Source organism: Eumetopias jubatus, unplaced genomic scaffold, assembly GCF_037043125.1.
Source record: "Eumetopias jubatus isolate StellerSeaLion01/CBP00866 unplaced genomic scaffold, mEumJub1_p1.0 scaffold_16, whole genome shotgun sequence".
In the NCBI taxonomy this organism is placed as follows: domain Eukaryota; kingdom Metazoa; phylum Chordata; class Mammalia; order Carnivora; family Otariidae; genus Eumetopias; species Eumetopias jubatus.
The window spans coordinates 53,410,914-53,428,161 of record NW_028274822.1 but is presented as its reverse complement, the minus strand read 5'-3'; the positions used below and the strand labels follow the sequence as shown (position 1 = coordinate 53,428,161).

The 17,248-nt window shown below is 42.9% G+C and overlaps 1 long non-coding RNA gene across 5 annotated transcripts in view; it reads left to right on the top strand.

The window, feature by feature from the left end:
• LOC114200317 (uncharacterized) overlaps positions 1-17,248 on the top strand; it is a 68,029-nt gene that overhangs the window by 48,037 nt on the left and 2,744 nt on the right. For 3 of the 5 annotated variants that reach the window (XR_015766972.1, XR_015766971.1, XR_015766970.1), the window contains 3 exons: positions 5,208-5,271; positions 13,316-13,494; positions 13,646-13,706. This is a non-coding gene — a long non-coding RNA (uncharacterized LOC114200317). Of the gene's footprint in view, positions 1-5,207; positions 5,272-13,315; positions 13,495-13,645; positions 13,707-14,018; positions 14,314-17,248 lie in introns of those variants that run through there. The other 2 variants (XR_015766973.1, XR_003607438.2) reach the window with 2 other exon arrangements.

The following is a 17,248-nucleotide window of genomic DNA, read 5'->3' as shown; positions in this document are numbered from 1 at the left end:
TCTCTTGGGCAAGGACCTGGGAGTGGAATTGCTGGGTCATAGGGTAGGGCTATGCTTAGTTTATAAAGACATGGTCAGACCTTTCCCCCAAGTGGTGGAGGTAAACGTATTTTTTAAGTTTTAGTAATGTTTTTCTTCCGTTTTGTAAGGTGGGTCTCTTAATGGCCACCACCTGCCAGCCAGCGCCTGTACGTGCTGGTGAGCGCTAGCCCCTCGCCAGGGGAAGAAGCTGCTGGCCTCAGGGCCATGAAGTTAGGGTGCAGCACCTCTCACAAAAGGAGGGCTCTGGTCACAAAAGTTTATTACTCAGGCGGTCCCAGGGGTTCTTCCAGGCTCATTCACACTGCTCTGCTCACTGCACTTCATCTTCCTTTTTATTTGGTCTGAATTGCCTTTAAAGCACTTTCCTGTTCAAACACACATGTTCTGAAGGATTCAGTGAAGCCCTTTTCATTATGAAAGTAGTAGCGGGCGCAGCCTTGTGCATCATGACATTCTACTTGACCCTTGTGAGCCAGGAAAAGGGCATTTTTATGTTTCGGCTTTAAATCTTAAAAGTGAAAGACAGTGTGAACCTCTAGTCTTGTAGAAGCGACATTTTCCCACCCACTGAAGCACTAGGCAGTAGGTAGTTTGGGGCAATTGAAATACAGTGAGATTGATTCTCTCTCAATGAGGTGTTAACCAGCCTTGAGAGAGCTCCCTTCTCAGAGTTACTCAGTGAGTCAAAAGAGTCTTTGTGCGTGTAGAACTTAGAACATTTCTAGAGGACAGACCACAGGAAGACAGGATGCTGGAGAGGACATTGTCACAAAGTATTTTCCAAGGCTTCCTGCTGCAGACTGTGACTAATTTTGTTGTAGGCCAAAACCATCTTATGGAAGGACATTGTTTAAGATTAGGCTCAGAAAAAGCTCAGAATATCAATAATGTAACCAAGGCAGAAGTCCATTTCTCTCTCACAGAGGAGTCCAGAAGCCAGCAGCAGCCCAGGGCTATGACAGCTCCGTGATGGCTCTTCACGGCTCATTCCATAGACGCAAGAAGGCCAAAAACACTTCCTCCCAGAGCTCAGAGAGCTGAGTGTGCTCTTTTTTTAAATTCAATATAGACGATACACAATGTTACATTAGTTTCATGAGTATAACAGTGATTTGATGAACCCATACATTATTTACTCTTGCTTAAAAAAAACAAAACAAAACTTGTTTCTCCTAAGCCAGATGTTAAGCACAGGTAGTGTTAACAAAGAATATGTGTGTGCCTTTTGCCCATAAGGAGACATCTCGGCAGTACCAGCTACCGGTTGCTTAACTCGGTTGGCCTGAACTCTTGGTTACATGGCGACATTGAACAGCAGGGGAGCCTAACATCTAGAACCTGAGAATTGGGATGCTGGTAGTTAAATTAAAAGGGGAAAATGAACGTTGGGAGGTAATTATCAAGCTCTGCCATAGCAGCACTGGAGTGGGTAAATAAATTAGTCTCTGCATCTGCATTATCCTATATGGTAGCCACCCACCAAATATGGCTGTTGAGCAACTGAACTGTGGCAGGTCCAAATCGGGATGTGCTGTAACTATAAAATATACACAGGATTTCAAAAACCTAGTGTGAAGGAAAGAATGTAAGATATCTGTTTTTATATTGATTCCACATTAAAATGATACTATTTTGGATATGTTGGGTTAAATAAAGGGTTATTAAAATGAATTCCACATGTTTCTTTGTACTTTTTTTAACGTGGCTACTAGAAAATTTAAAATGATCCGTAGACCTCACATTATATTTCTTTTTTTTTCCCTCACATTATATTTCTATTAGACAGTGCTGCTCTAGAAAAACCAGTTAAGGATCTTCTGATGGCTCCAGGCTTGGGAAATGGGACTAACATGGGAATTTTAGCAAGGGCAGAAAGAAAGAGAGACCAGTAAGTTCACAAAGGAAAGCAGGGAGGGAAAGTAGGAAGGAGGATGAGAGGGAGAGAGGGAGGGAGGGAAGGAGAAGCGAAGGATTAAGTCACGGAAGAGTTCTAGTTTGCAGGGTTGATTTCCCCGAGGCTGAGCTGCAGAAGAATTTGGGGAGAACTCGGGATGGAGGAGAAGGACTGAAAGGTGGCTGTGTGGAGTGAACCAAAAGAAAAACCATTTTTCTGATTTTTTTTCTGGCCTGGATGCAAAATGCTGAGCTCTGGGCAGCACATTGAAATTCCAGGACTGAAGCACTGGCATTCTAGAATCTTTTGGAGCGATCTCAGTAATTCCTGTGTGCCTGTAATTTGTCTACACCTCCTCCCTTCCTTAACCTTAGGCAGTGGCCATGGGAGCCTGGCAGGAGGCATAGCTGGGAGCTCTCTGCAGTAGTTTGGCACCTTACCACAGGCCCCTGATGTATCTCTGCTGGAAGGGGCTGGTCAGCATACTGGTAGGTTAGGACTACTGCAGTAGTCACAGCACCCCTGGGGATGGTCACACATTAAGCCTGGCCCCTTGGGAAAACCTGGCAACAGCTGAAAAAAAGGCCCACAATCCTCTTCTCCTTCCTAGACATCCAGAGGAGAAAAGTGAGCTTATTCTTTTTTTTAATAATATTTTTATCCCAGGCCATATGTTAGGCACAGGTAGAGTTGAAAAAGAGTATGGAAGAACTGGCAATTATCTGGTGAATTTAAGCTGGATAGACAGCTACCCTAGATCTGGTTTGGGAACTAATTTATCTTGGTTAGTTATCCATGTTAATTCAAAAGGAAAATAGAGAAAGATTTTCCCCCTTGTTTTGAGCACCAATCTAGAGAATCTCTGTGTTACTTTATAATTTTCACCATCCACAACTCTATTGTCAAGAGGATGAGTAGAATACAGCATTTTATTAAGTACTTCAAGTTATTACAGACAAGGGATGATTTAAGGCCAAATGATTTTATAATAATAATAGTAATTATTATTATTATTATTAATGTAATTTTAAAGGCAATCCAGTTTTTCCAACTTGAAGTCTTTCATTTACAATTCAGTAACTTTTTTTTAAAAGATTTTATTTATTTATTTGATAGAAAGATAGCGAGAGAGGGAACACAAGCAGGGGGAGTGGGAGAGGGAGAAGCAGGCTTCCCACCGAGCAGAGAGCCTGATGCAGGGAGCCTGATGCGGGGCTTGATCCCAGGACCCTGGGATCATGACCTGAGCCGAAGGCAGATGCTTAATGACTGAGCCACCCAGGCGCCCCTCAATACCTTTTCAAAAATGCTATTAAAAATATACTTTTCCAAGATTTGGAATTTTGAGACAAAAGTCTTAAGTTTAGGGACACCTGGCTGGCTCAGTCAGTAGGCACATGACTCTTGATCTTGGGGCTGTGAGTTCAAGCCCTAGGCTGGGTGTAGAGATTATTTAAAAAATAAAATCTTCTTAAAAAAGTTTTTAAGTTTAGATTCTCTAAAACTTTGTATATACAACTCAACTGTATTTGGCTATGCCTGGCCATATGTAAATAGCCATTATGTTTTATTTTACACATAGTACAAAATCAACAGGAATTACAGGATTTCTACCAATTTCAGTCATCTACTAATAGATCTTATTAACATTTAGAGTTAAATAATCAAGGTACAAAATATAAATGGGGGTAAGGAAAGAATTACTACTTGCCCCGTGGACAGTCGTGGGTTGGAGATGTAAGTACCTTTTTTGATGGAAGCCTGGGGAATGTTGTCATTACTAATAATAGTAAGCAAGTAAGCACAATGACTGTGGAAGTCTTTTTGCACCTGGGAAGTGGCCCAAAAAAGGAGTACTATCATAACACTCTGAACCTGCTTAGACAGGTAGGGGTGGAAATTTTATGATTATAATTTCTTACTCCTTTCCCACTTGGAGTGTGAATATGCTTGTGTCATGACTCAAAGGGGTTAATTTTCTTTTAGAAGGAGTGTGGTGAACTAGGGCCTGGAGGCAACTGCCTTTGAACAACCGTTCCTTTGGTGAGTTTTGCTTAGTGCAGGAGAATGAATGTCACTGTTATTTAATGTGGATTTTTTTCCCCTACAGTTTAGCCTTTTTCATTTTATGATGGTGTTCAGTAGTACAGCTGGAGCTTTTTTGTCCCTCAGCTGAAACCAGTTAAGTAGTGGTATGAATTCCCTTTTCTAAGGTATGAAATTCCTGCAGCCTACAAAAGCCCATTGAGGAGTTGTCACGTTGAAGAGTGCTGGAACAGGAAGAGACTTAGAGTTGTCATTCCAGCTCTGCCCTGTCACACGTTGAAGAATGTGACCCTCAGAAAACAATCTGACGCTGGGAACTGTGGCCAGGCTGGACTGACAGCCCATTTCATTCTAGCCCTTTCTTGAAGGACAGATGTGTATCATTTTTACTTTTAACTAAAACTACAGGCAGACATAACATGGATATAATAGTAAAATATCTCGTTATGTTAATGAAACAATGTGTGCTTTTAAAGACGAAGTTAGAGTTTGTTCCAAAGCTGAAGTGACACAAACATACACAAGTCCTCAGCTCCCCACCTGTCTTCCTCCAGGCTCCACCACTAAGCGGGCACCAAGGGAAAGAAACTCAGTGCTCCCAGTTCCGAAGGGGAGGAGATGGGCTGGAGAGAGGAGAGGACAGAACTGGGAGGCTGGATCAGGCACAGAGCTAGAACCCGTTTCTCCAAATTCTCAGCCCGGTAGTTTACACTACTTTTAATTGTTGCTTTCACTAGGTAAGAACAATAATAAAATCCACTTTACACCCTGGTACTCTGATTTGATTTATACCAGACATGTTAAATTCCTTACATCGTTTCACATACAATTTTTTTCTTTAGAGAAAGAAGTTCAGCTCTTTGATATGAGATAGGAAGGCTAAGGCATCTAAGGGATTCTTTCTTTCTTCTTCTTCTTTTTTTTTTTTTTTAGTTTTGGGAGTAGGTTTGCCAGATAAAATACAGGACGCCCAGTTAAATTTGAATTGATAACAGAGACATACTCATAAAAAACATTATTCATTGTTTATCCGCAATGCAAATCTGACTGGGCGTGCTGCATTTTTATTGGCTGTCTCTGGCAGCCCGTTGGGCGGCGCCCAGCTGAGCTCCCCTCCGTGGAGCAGAGCTCAGCTTCTGGAAGCAGGTTATTTGCCAGGCTTGCTTTGGGAGTTGGTTTGAAGTTACTTGGATTTGATGACCTTCTTCTTTTCTCCTTTGTGCAGGAATCCACTTACCAAGACAACTAGAGGAAGTGGTAATCAGATACTGCCTTCTAGAAGCTATTAAGTAAGCAGTCGCGATCTCTTTTTCTCCACCTTCCTTCAGTCTTGGTGACGCGATCACTGGGATATAGTCACTTTACCTCCTTATTTTAAAATTCTGTTTTGCATACGCTTTACTGGAGTAGCGTTCTTTAGAGAGGTGTTTAGTCAAAAGCCCCATTATTCGGTTATATTAAACATTTAACTGCCTGATGTTTTTCTGGGACATGTGAGCAGGAGGTGAGGAGCAGTCTCTCTCTCTTAGCAGCTGGGATTCAGAGCATTTCTGCAGATAGAGGCGGGGCCTTCCTGGCTGTCTCCCTGGTATTCCCAGCTGGGCACAGCGCCTGGGCACCCAGGGAAGCTGGACAGTGACAGGTACATGACCTCCAGCGTCTGACGGCTCTGCCGCCTGCTACCTGTGCAACCAAATGCAGTGACTTCACCTCTCCGTGCCTCATTTTCACGTCTATAAAGTACGGATAATGTTATTATTGTGAGGACGGCAGGAGTTAATAAAGGTAAAGCCCTTAGAACCGTGCTTGGTAAATGTTAAATCAGTAGATCAGCCTCCTAGGCGGTTCCTGTTCTCTCTAGAAGCCATTAAGTTAAGTGGTTATAACTGTTCAACCCAACCAAAAGATTCCTAAAGGAATGACTTAATAACTCGGCAGGAGTACAGGTGTAGAGAACTTGGCCATTCTGTATGGGAAAAATATAAATTGTTATCATCAGGGATGGGTGCTTTTTAAAAATCTGGGAAATTTCAAATCACAAAGAAGGACCTTGGGGAGGCAGAAGTACCCTTTGCACTCCTAGGTAACAGAGGGAACCAGGCAACTATTGGCGAGGATGCAGAGAAAGGGGAAGCCTCCTACACTCTTGGTGGGAAGGCAAGCTGGGGCAGCCACCCTGGAAAACAGTATGGAGGTTCCTCAGAAAGTTGAAAATAGAGCTACCATATGACCCAGCAATTGTACTACTAGGTATTTATCCAAAGGATACAAAAATAGTGATTTGAAGGGGCACCTGCACTCCATTGTTTGTAACAGCAATGTCCACAATATCCAAACTATGGAAAGAGCCCAAATGTCCATCGATAGATGAATGGATAAAGAAGATGTGGTAGATACACACACACACGATGGAATATTACTCAGCCTTCAAAAAGAATGAAATCTTGCCATTTGCAACAATGTGGATGGTATTATTATGCAGAGGGTATTATGCTAAGCAAAATAAGTCAGTCAGAGAAAAACAAATACCATATGGTCTCACTCAGATGTGGAATTAAGAAACAAAACAGATGGACACAGGGAAAGGGAAGGAAAAATAAAATAAGATAAAAATAGAGGGAGAGGCAAACCATCAGAGACTCAACTACAGGAAACAAACTGAGGGTTGCTGGAGGGGAGGTGGGTGTGGGTATGCGGTAACTGGGTGATGGGCACTAAGGAGGGCACATGATGGAATGGGCACTGGGTGTTATATACAACTGATGAATCACTAAATTCTACCCCTGAAACTAATAATACACTATATGTTAACTAAATTGAACTTAAATAAAAATTTTTTTAAAAATTAAAAAAATTAAAATCTGAGAAATTTTAAATCACAAAGAAGGACATGGGGGAGGCAGAAGTACCCTTTGCACTCCTGGGTAACAGTGGGAAACAGGCAACTCCACAGTACTGATTCAGCGCTACTCTGCGTGAGTGATCCATGGGGGCTACTCTGAGGCTGGGTCGTTGCAATGGATCCTGCTTCTCTGCAGAGCTGATTACCCAGTCTCAACCTGCCTCTCTTCCCTTTATGATCTTATCACTAAACTGGCAAAGAGAGGATTTGATAACACATCTGAAAACTCAACAAGCACAGCACTAATATAAGACCATCGATCATGTTGTTATGTGCCAGCAGGTGTGGAGAGATAGGAGGAGCAAGCTTCTATATCAGGATCAATGAAATGTAGATAATGGCAAGAAGTATCTAGAAAATAAAAAATAAATAAAAATAAAAACACTGTAGCACTAAATTAACATAGGAGCTTCACACTAACCCTTGGTGCAAGCGTCTGCTTTAAACACTAGGAGTCATCCCTTCGTAGGCCCTTCCAATGGTGGTGGGTGTCCAGTAGGAATAGCGTCTGAGCACAGATAGTTTTTGTTGTTGTTGTTGTGCATTTTTTGTTTGTTTGTTTTTAGAGAAGGAGGTGGGGGAGGGGCAAAGGGAGAGGGAGAGAGAATCTTAAGTAGGCTCCGCAGGAGGCTCGATCTCACAACCCTGAGATCATGACCTGAGTCAAAATCAAGAGTCAGACCCCTAACCGACTGAGCCACCCAGGCACCCCTGAGCACAGATAGTTTTAAAAAGCTCTAGGGTTTAGGCATAACTAAGTTGGTACATTCTAAATCCCTCACTTAACATTATTTTATTTAATCCTAGCAAAAGTCCTACTTGTTAGTTTCTGTCTTTCTTAACTATGAGAAACTGAGACCCAAGGAGGTTGAGAGCTTGCTCATGTCACACAGCTCGTGTGGGCAGGACCTCACTGTGAGCCTAGGCCTGTGTGGCTCCAAAGGTCAGATTCTTACTGTAGACACTGTTATCAACCCCTAAGTGCTTCCAGCTGCTCAAAGAGGGTTCGAAGGTCTGTGCCCTGCCTTGGGGTTCTGCCTTAAAAAAAATGTTTTTTAACTGTTGCAAAATATACATATAAAATTTTACCATTTTAACTATCTTTAAGTAGTATGCAATTCAGTGACATGAAGTACACTCACAATGTTGTGTAGCCATCATCACTATCCATTTCAGAACTTTATTTTTATCAGCCCAAACAGAAGATTCTTCTTTCTTAATAGGAATTTTCTGGCCACAAATAATGAATCATGTGGTTGGATGCAAGAGGCTTTTCTTTTTCTTTTTTTTTCTTAAGTAGGCTCCACGCCCAACATGGGGCTTGAACTCATGACCCTGAGATCAAGAGTCTCATGCTCCACTGACTGAGCCAGCCAGGCACCCTAAGAGGCTTTTTAGAAATTTTTTATTTATAAAACCCAGTAAACAAACAAAACACGACAAAAATAAATCACATCTTAATGACATCTTTAGAATTGTAGGGTTAAATATAATTGAGAATTATTAGATAATAAAAAAGCAGGATAATTTAGAATGATCTCAGTTTGATTTGTGCTTCACACAGTTCTCAAACCTCTAATTCCACTCCACATCTGGCCACAATCTCTCCAATCCCCTCAGGCTACTTGACCTGACTGTGACAGGACTTCTCCCATGCAGAGCGCAGCCTCACTTGCCCTGTCAGTTCCTCTCAAAACTTGCCTCCCCTGAGAGCCTCAACTCATCAAGCAAAATGTGAGTTATCACATGCAACATCCACCAGTGGAGTCCTAGCCAGTGATTCCTTGTGAGACCTTAACATGAAATGCATGGGTTTCCCACTCTCTAGCCCAATGTTGGTCCAGATGGGAGACCAAGAAAGAAGATCGGGATGCTATGTATATGAGGCTCAGGACCAGAAAGTAAATATGTCCCTCTCTTTATTTTAGCCAAAAGGGACCCAGTAGTAAAGCACAGAGGAAAGAATGAGGTGCTCGGGGCTGGATGGTGGAGAAAGCCATTTACAGTTTGGGCCCTAAATAGACAATCTTCCCCATAGCGAGAAGACGGTAGAAACCTCTGTCTTGTTGTACTGTGGGAAGGATCCTTAGAGTGGCTGAGGGAGCTCAGAGAGAGGCCAAGAGCCAACAGGGCAGGAAACACAGATTAGCTTGTTCCTAGGCAGATAGTATTCCACAAAATCATCTCCAGACTACTTTCTGAAAAATCCCTATCTTTAATTTTTTTTTTTAGTAGGTTCCATGGCCTGAGCTGAGATCAAGAGTTGGATGCTTAACAGACTGAGCCACCCAGGTGCCCCACTGAAAACTCCATCTTAAAATCTACACTTTAAGCAGTTATAAACAGAGATGGAAAATTGGTGACATAAGGAAACAGTCTTCCAAGAGTGGACAGTAGGACACTGTTCCTGACACAGGGCTCCTAAACCCTGGTAATTTCCTAAGTGATAAGAACACTAGGAGCATCTTTTGTCCTAATCTTTGACCTTGGTTTCTGACACAAATTCCTTGGAATTTCCTGGGTGATAGGAGTGTCTTTTGTTCTAACAAGGCAACTCTTGATGGGCTCCTGGGTGGTTTCAGGATGGGGGCTGGTCACCAGAAAGACCAAGCCAAGATTAGAGGCTTGGACCTTTCAGCCCCACCCCCCATGCTCAGGGAAGAGGAGTGGGCTGGAGATTGAGTTAGTGATAGATCATGCCTACGTGATGAAGCCTCCACAAAAACACCACAAGTATGGGGGTGGGAGAGTTTCCAGGTTGGTGAATGCATTTATGGGCTTGGAGGGTGTTACATCCTAACTCCAAGGGGATAGAAGCTTCTGTGCTCAGAGTCCTTCCAGATCCTACCTTATGTACCCCTTCATCTGGCTATTCATTTGTATCCTTTATAATAAATTGGCAGTAGTAAGTAAACTGTTTTCCTGAGTTCTGTGAGCCATTCTAGCAAATTATTGAACCTGAAGATGGGGTCATGAGGACCTCTGTAGCCAAGTCAGACAGAAGTTGGGATAACTTGAAGACCTACCACTTGCACCTGGTGTCTGAAGTTGGGGGGGCAGTCTTGTGGGACTGAGCCCTGAAAGTATAGGGTCTGTGCTAACTCATTTACTATTGGAATTCACTGAACTGTAGGACACCCAGCTGGTGTCAGAGAATTGGGTGATGTGGGAAAAGCCCACACATCTGGAGTCAGAACTATTGTGTCTGAGAGTAAAGGAAAATATGTGTTTTTCCTAGAAAGACACACAGAAATAGGTCAACGGAACCTTGACTACAGAAGAAAAATAAAAGGCTAAAGGATGCTCGAACTGTAGTAGAACAAAGACAACTCTCCTAAAGTAGTTTCAGTGGAGACAAATTGGAAATTGGCACAAGAAAGTCACACTGAATTATAGTGTGTTGCACATTTATATTAACTGTACAATAAGCTGTAGATTGTGCTTATTCCTGGGTGTGCATTCATTCCTGACTAATTCCTTTTGTTGCTTTATCAAGTCTGATTTAAAGTTCCTTCTAGGGACACCTGGGTGGCTCAGTTGGTTAAGCATCTGCCTTTGGCTCAGGTCATGATCTCAAGGTCCTGGGATCGAGCCTCACGTTGGGCTCCCTGTTCAGTGGGGAGCCTGCTTCTCCCTCTCACTCTGCCTCTCCCCTCTGCTTGTTCTCTCTCTCAAATAAATAAATAAAATCTTTAAAAAAAATAAAAGTTCCCTCTAGATATTCAGTCTAGGTAACTCTCTGGATCAGATGGCTCCCTCTAACTGTGAAAGCCAAGAGGATAGTTTCATAAGTTGGGAGGTGAACGCAGTTCCTCTTATATTCTGCCCAGTCAGCTGTGTTTTTTTCTTTCTGGCTGAACTGCATGAGGTGCATGGTTGGAAGGATGGGTAGCTTTAGAAGCGTGTCTGCAGGTGTTGGGACAAGTTCATGAGCATGCCAGGCATCATAAAGGTCTGGAACCCTCAAAACGAGGATCACCATATTTAAGTATGAAAACCATAGAGAGCTGAGCTGTTGGTGAGAAGGCTGGAAATTAAGGCCTTGCTCTTCCAGTTACTGAGCAGGTGACCCAAGGACAAAAGCTTGGAGTGGATTAAGCTGTCAGAGCCACAGTTATAACAGCACCCTTCCCAACTTCCTCAAGGAACAGATGAGCCTGCAGCCTGCACACATCTGAAAACTGTGAAGCCCTATCTAAATGCAACATGTTGTTAAATAAGCACGTGTGTATGTGAGTATTTTTTCTAGGTTTAGCTGGCCCCTGAGTTGCATTTGTTGCATAGTTCCCAAGGGCAAGGATCCATTCTCTACTACATGATACAAATGTGTGCTATGTGTGACTTAGCTCAACATGATTCTTTAATTGTTAGCCCCTAAGGTTTACAAAGGACTTCACAATACAGGCAGTGCCAGCATCCAGAAAGATCATTGTTGTCTTTATAAACTTCTGTAAGCATTAGATTCTCCCAAAGGAATAGTCCCCTTACAGCATCAGGGAACTGGCTGCCCTCTGTCCAGTCTGGGCTCCAGTTTTTGTAGAATTATGACATTGTCGGGGCATCCAAAGGAACAGTTTTTCAGATTCTGATTCACACTGATCAGATTCACAAGAGGTAGGTGTATAAAATAGAATATCAATTAATATCAATTGATTAATTGATAAATAGGATATCTAACTGATAGAAATATCAGTAGGGCAGATACTCATGTTTGCTGATTGGCATGTTCGTTCCCTGAAGATAAAACTATGAAGAAGCTTAAAGCACTAAGCCTCCCTGCAGAGCAGAGAATCAGAACAAAGGCGGGTAGGGAAGTATGTAGCGCCACTGAGCTCTCAGCCTGCGATATCCATTTCCAGCTCAGGGTGACCCCATCACACACACCAGCGGGGACCCACTGCCTCCCTCCACCCTTCCCGCCCTGTGAGGTGGCTAAATGAGTATCGCAGGTCAGGGCCAGAAGGTTTTAAAAAAGAAAATAGAAGATTAAAATGCCAGAACAAATTGTATCTAGTAAAAGCAAGATTTGTTTTATGAAATTTTTGTCTTGGGGCACTTGGGTGGCTCAATCATTAAGCATCTGCCTTTGGCTCAGGTCATGATCCTAGGGTCCTGGGATCAAGCCCCACATTGGGCTCCCTGCTCCGCAAGAAGCCTGCTTCCCCCTCTCCCTCTCCCTGCCGCTCCCCCTGCTTGTGCTCTCTCTCTTTCTCTGTCAAATAAATAAATAAGTAAAATCTTAAAAAAAAAAAAGAAATTTTTGTCTTGGTTAGACAGATACATAAATGGAAGGAAGGAAGGAAAGAAGGAAAGATGGAAGGAAGGGAAGGAAAAAAGAAAGAACTGGTCCTATTTGAAAATAAAGTGTGTTCCTTATAGTGATTACTTTCCCCAAAATGTATGAATGTCGCTTCTATTGAGACCCTGACATCTTTTATGTATTTAATAAATATTTATTGGGTGCCTGCTCTGTACCAACAATTCTTCTCATAGAGATTACAGTGGGGGGAGGGGTTCCGGGAGAGATTAAAAAAAAAGGAATAAATGAAGAGACAGGTGAGATAAGACAGGTACTAAATAAACAAAGTACCCCTTGGGTCTCCCCTTTCTCTAGTCCCAGTGTATCTGGTGACAGCCACTCTTGTTCCAGGTACTGCTGTCGATGGGCTCATTCAGTTCCGCCGGCCTGGCATTATGCCTGGCCCGCTCGCTCACTGACGCGTCGCAGCTTAAATGGATCCTTTGCAAAGCCACTCCCTATCCCATGCTCCTCTCCTACCTCTCTCAAATCCTCATGGTGCATATTACCCACCTACATTCTTGAAATAGCCCTGTGATTTTTTTTTTATTCTCTAAAAAGCGATCTAAAGATAATCAGGCAAAATATCACATAAATGTACATTGCAAGGGCCTGAAGGAAGAAAACTAGCAGAATGTGATAGAGCTGGAAGAAATCCTGGAGCCGGTCTTCTCAATTCCCTTATTTTCTGGTAGAGACACTGAGATCCAAAAAGCCCCTTACTTGTTCATGGTCAAAGTCATTCGAGAACAGATCTAGCTTTAAAAACCTGGGTCTTAGACCCCCCTCGCCCAGTGCTCTGTCACCCTGTCATACAGCCTGTTTGTTATGGGCTGAATGCTTATGTCCCCCTCAAAATTCACATGTTGATGCCCTAACACCTTATGTATTTGGAGGTGGGGTCTTTGGAAGGTCATAGGGGTAGAAGAAGTCATGAGGGTGAGGTCCCCATGGTGAGATTACTGGCCTTATAAAAAGAGAAAGAGATCTCCCCCCACCACCTGAACATGCATGCAATATGGAAAGGTCATGTGAGGACACAGCAAAAAGAGGGCCATCTACAAGCCAGGAAGAGCGTTTTTAACAGAAACTAAATAAGCCAGCACCTTATTCTTGGACTTCTATCCTCCAGAATCATGAGAAGTAAATTTCTGTTAAGACACCTGGTCTATGGTATTGTGTTATGGCAGCCCAAGCCCACTAAGACACTGCCTAAAAGAACATCACACCGAAGAGGACGTAGAGATGCTTCTTTCTCAGGTTTTTGGATACATCGTCATCCTGTTATTCTGTGGTTCTATAACATAGCAGGTATGGGGCAAACCGATTAAAACATTTTCATGATGGAAAGAGTGAAGGAGTTCTATTATTCACTGGGGTAAAGTTTTTCACGCATTTTGTGCATAGATTTAATGAAGTCTTCAATCTAGTAACTGATTTCATTCATTCATTCAATCAACAGGTACTGAGCCCTGCTAGGAACCAGGCTGTGTTCTAAGTGATATATCACTGATTATTAGAAAGTAAGTGCCTGCCCTCATGGAGCTTCATTAATACAGGGTTGGGGATGGGTGATAGATACAAAGATGCCCCCTCTTGAAGGAAGAGCTTGCTGCCGAGCTGTGGGGAGTGGTTAGCAGCAGACTCCAGCTGTTGGCTCTTTCAGGGTCAGTGCAGCTTCAGACTGCTGTTTTGCCCACGGTCACCCCATTCCCAGGGCAGCCCATAACCAATGGCTGAGCATGGCAGGGGTATAAAGGCCTGGTCATTTCAGCCCAATACAGGACAATTCTTTTTTTTTTTAAGATTTTTTTTTTTTTATGTATTTATTTTAGGGATCGGGGAAGGACAGAGGAGGAGGGAGAGGGACAAGCAGATTCCACGTTGATCCCATGACCCTGAGATCATGACCTGAGCCGAAATCAAGGGTTGGACATTAACCTGACTGAGTCACCCGGCACCCCAATTCTGGACAATTCTTACTCTAGAATTCCCCGCCAAATTGGCCAATAATTTTTTGTGCCTGCATCACAATTTGACTTCACTGTTTGCCCTCCTGCTTCTCCTAGGTCTTCCTTTCACAAGTGCTGATCTCTAATAAACATCCTGCATCTCAAACTCTGTCTCAGTGTCGGCTTCTAGAACACCCAACTTGCCCCAGGGACTATTCCCTGTAAGTGTGACTATTTTATGTAATTGCCAGTGAAGTCTTTTTAAAATAATCATCTCAGTAAAGACTTGGAGAATATCAGGGAGTGAATCCTGCAGAGATCTCTGAGGGAAGAGCGTCCTAGACAAAGGGAACAGCTAGTGCAAAGACCCTGAGGCAGGAGTGCATTTGTCAATTTGAAGAACAGCAAATGAGCTAAGGAGTTAGAGCAGATGAAGGGAAGCAGGAAATGAGATGCAAAAGACATTAGGAGTGAGGATGAGGGGTGATAGAGTCCCATCATGTAGGGAAGTTTCACATACAAGGAGCTGGATCAGTTGCTGTGGAGAGAAGACTGGTTAGAAGTTGTAAGAGATCTACAGAGGGAAAGAACATGCAGCAGACGGGTCAGACAAAAAGAACAAATCAAAACACATTGCCTCATATTTTGTTGAATCCGTCCCCCAGTCCTGAACATTTAACAAAGGGTATTCCTATCAAAACAAAAAGAAAAAGAAAAGATGAATTGTTGGAGTAGTCAATAAACCCCATTTTTGAGTTCAGAGTGCAGCCAGCCAAGATTTCTAGACATTGTGCTCAAAGCACATTTAGGTGGTGGAGTGAGGCGATCTGACAGATTTCTCTCAAGTCACCCAGCTTCAGCTTGCAGGGTTTCAGGAAAAGGGCAGTTAAAAGACAACCTAGAAGCACCAATAAGGATCTGGGCAGTCGGGTGTTGGGTTTTGGGGATGCCACATCAGGAAGGTGGGAAAGAAATTGGAAACATTAATTTGGAGGGCTGTAACCTGGTATTGAAAGAAACTAGAAGAATTAAGAATTTGGTAAGGACTGACAAAATGTGCAAGATGGCAGGATTCAGCCCAGTTTACAGGTAGACGATAAACCTCCAAGACAGTGAAGAGGACTGGAATCTGATAACTTGCAAGAGTGGGTTATAGTTTTCCACTGAAACCTAAAATTCACCTCTAGAGTAACCCATACTTTTGATCAAAGATAATCAAAGAAAGATTATTTTTGCAAAATAAGTCTAGTCTCATCTAATTTGGCCTAATTATCTCTATAAGCACAACAACAATGGCAGTTGACCCCATAAGCCTTTTTTTTTTTTTCAAAGTTTGCTTTGCTGGACCTTTCCATAAGGAATCTCAGATTGGACTTTCCAAAGCTTCTCAAGGGTAGGAAGTCTAGCCAAGAACTCACTACCAGACTCCATCTGCAGTACCTATAGATTTGGGTGAAATCCTCTTTCCTTGAGGTCCCCAAAATATCCTGTTTCCTGAGCCTACCAGGAAGTGACCTTCCTTACCCACCTGTAAGACTGGGAACCCCATAAGCCAGGCTGGTTTTTCCAAGAGTAATTTGTAAGCATTGGATCCATTTCTTAAAACTGTCTGGACGTACCTGATTCTATGCATATCATTCTCAAATGACATTCCAGTAGAAGCCTTGGTTATCTAATCAATGTTTCCAGTTATGTTCTCTTATACAGAGAAACATTCTTATTGGACTTATGCCCTTTTTGGCTTTAGGTGGTCACTTATGGTAACTTTTTTGGTTATCTTTTGTCCCTCAAGAGCTCCTGATCAGGGTGAGGGGGCCTAAAGCCTGAGTGGCTGTAGGGAGATGAGCAGCTGGAGTAGAAAGGGAAGGTCTGGCAGTAGTGGGCAGAGGGATGGAGAAGGTAAGCATCTGAAGGGGGACATATCAAAGGAGCTGAAGGGAAGATGGTAATTGGTCAAAGGAGGAGGAAGGAGTGGAGATCATAAGAAAGGAAAGATCTCAGAGGGACCGATTTGGGGAAATCTTAAGTTTCCCAAAGGAACCACTGAAGTCCCAAATGATCTTTAATAAAATCACACCAATGAGAACAGAAGAAGACAGTTAGCACCATAGAGGTGGATCATGTAGTCAGCAAGGGTTGGAGAAAGCTGAGGGTTTCAGTCAACTGAGAAGTTCCCGTGAAAGGCAAGTAGGAAAAACAGAGAAGTCTCCAAAAAAGTCAGAAAAAAATTTTCAGCCCAAGAAGTATATTGCAAAAAAGCCTGGGACTCTAACTCAACTTCAGAGAGTATACTCATTTCCAACATGACTTAAGCCAATAAGCTTTTTTTTATGGCTTAAACATGGACACAAGACATATTCCCAAAGAAGGCACAGAAGATGCAGCCCCCATATCCAAAGATAGCCAAGGAGAAAGAAAGCAGGGACTCTCCCTGCCATAAGCAGTAAGAATGGCATTTAGGTATATGTGACTCGGACCTCTTACAAAGACGAGACACCTCCAATCACAGATTCACTAATCCATGATACTGAGAGGAGAATTCTCAGTGCTCAAAGGCAATGGGGAAGGAGACAATAAGGGTCCTAATGGGCTGGGATCCTGTAGGACTTATACTTAGACAAACCTCCTGAGAGCTGGTAACAGTTGGTAGGAAAGTGTTGCTTGTCTTCCTCCTGTGTTCGCCCCCAGCCCAGTGGTTGGTCACCTCTGAACACGAACTCAAATATCTGTGCTGCCCAGCAGGTGGAAAACCAGAGAGAATGTTCTCTCTGGATCCAAGCCAAGCTCTCAGGACATAAAATCAAATCGGAAGAACCTCACCCAGTTTTATTGGTGACCCACAGTGAAGCTTATCTAAGGGGCCACCAGTCTGGTGAGAACTGTAAACTAAGTGGTCTGTGAGGCTCAAACAACAGGCTTATAGACAGCTATGCCCGTGTTCTACCCTATGATTTATGACAAACAATGACACAAAAGACAGAGACAAATGAACAGGACAAAATGGATATCTAAAACAAGAGTCGTAATACCCAAAAATCTGCAGGCATACCTCAGAGATATTGCAGGTTTGGTTTCAGACGACCACAGTAAAAGTGAATATCACAATAAAACAA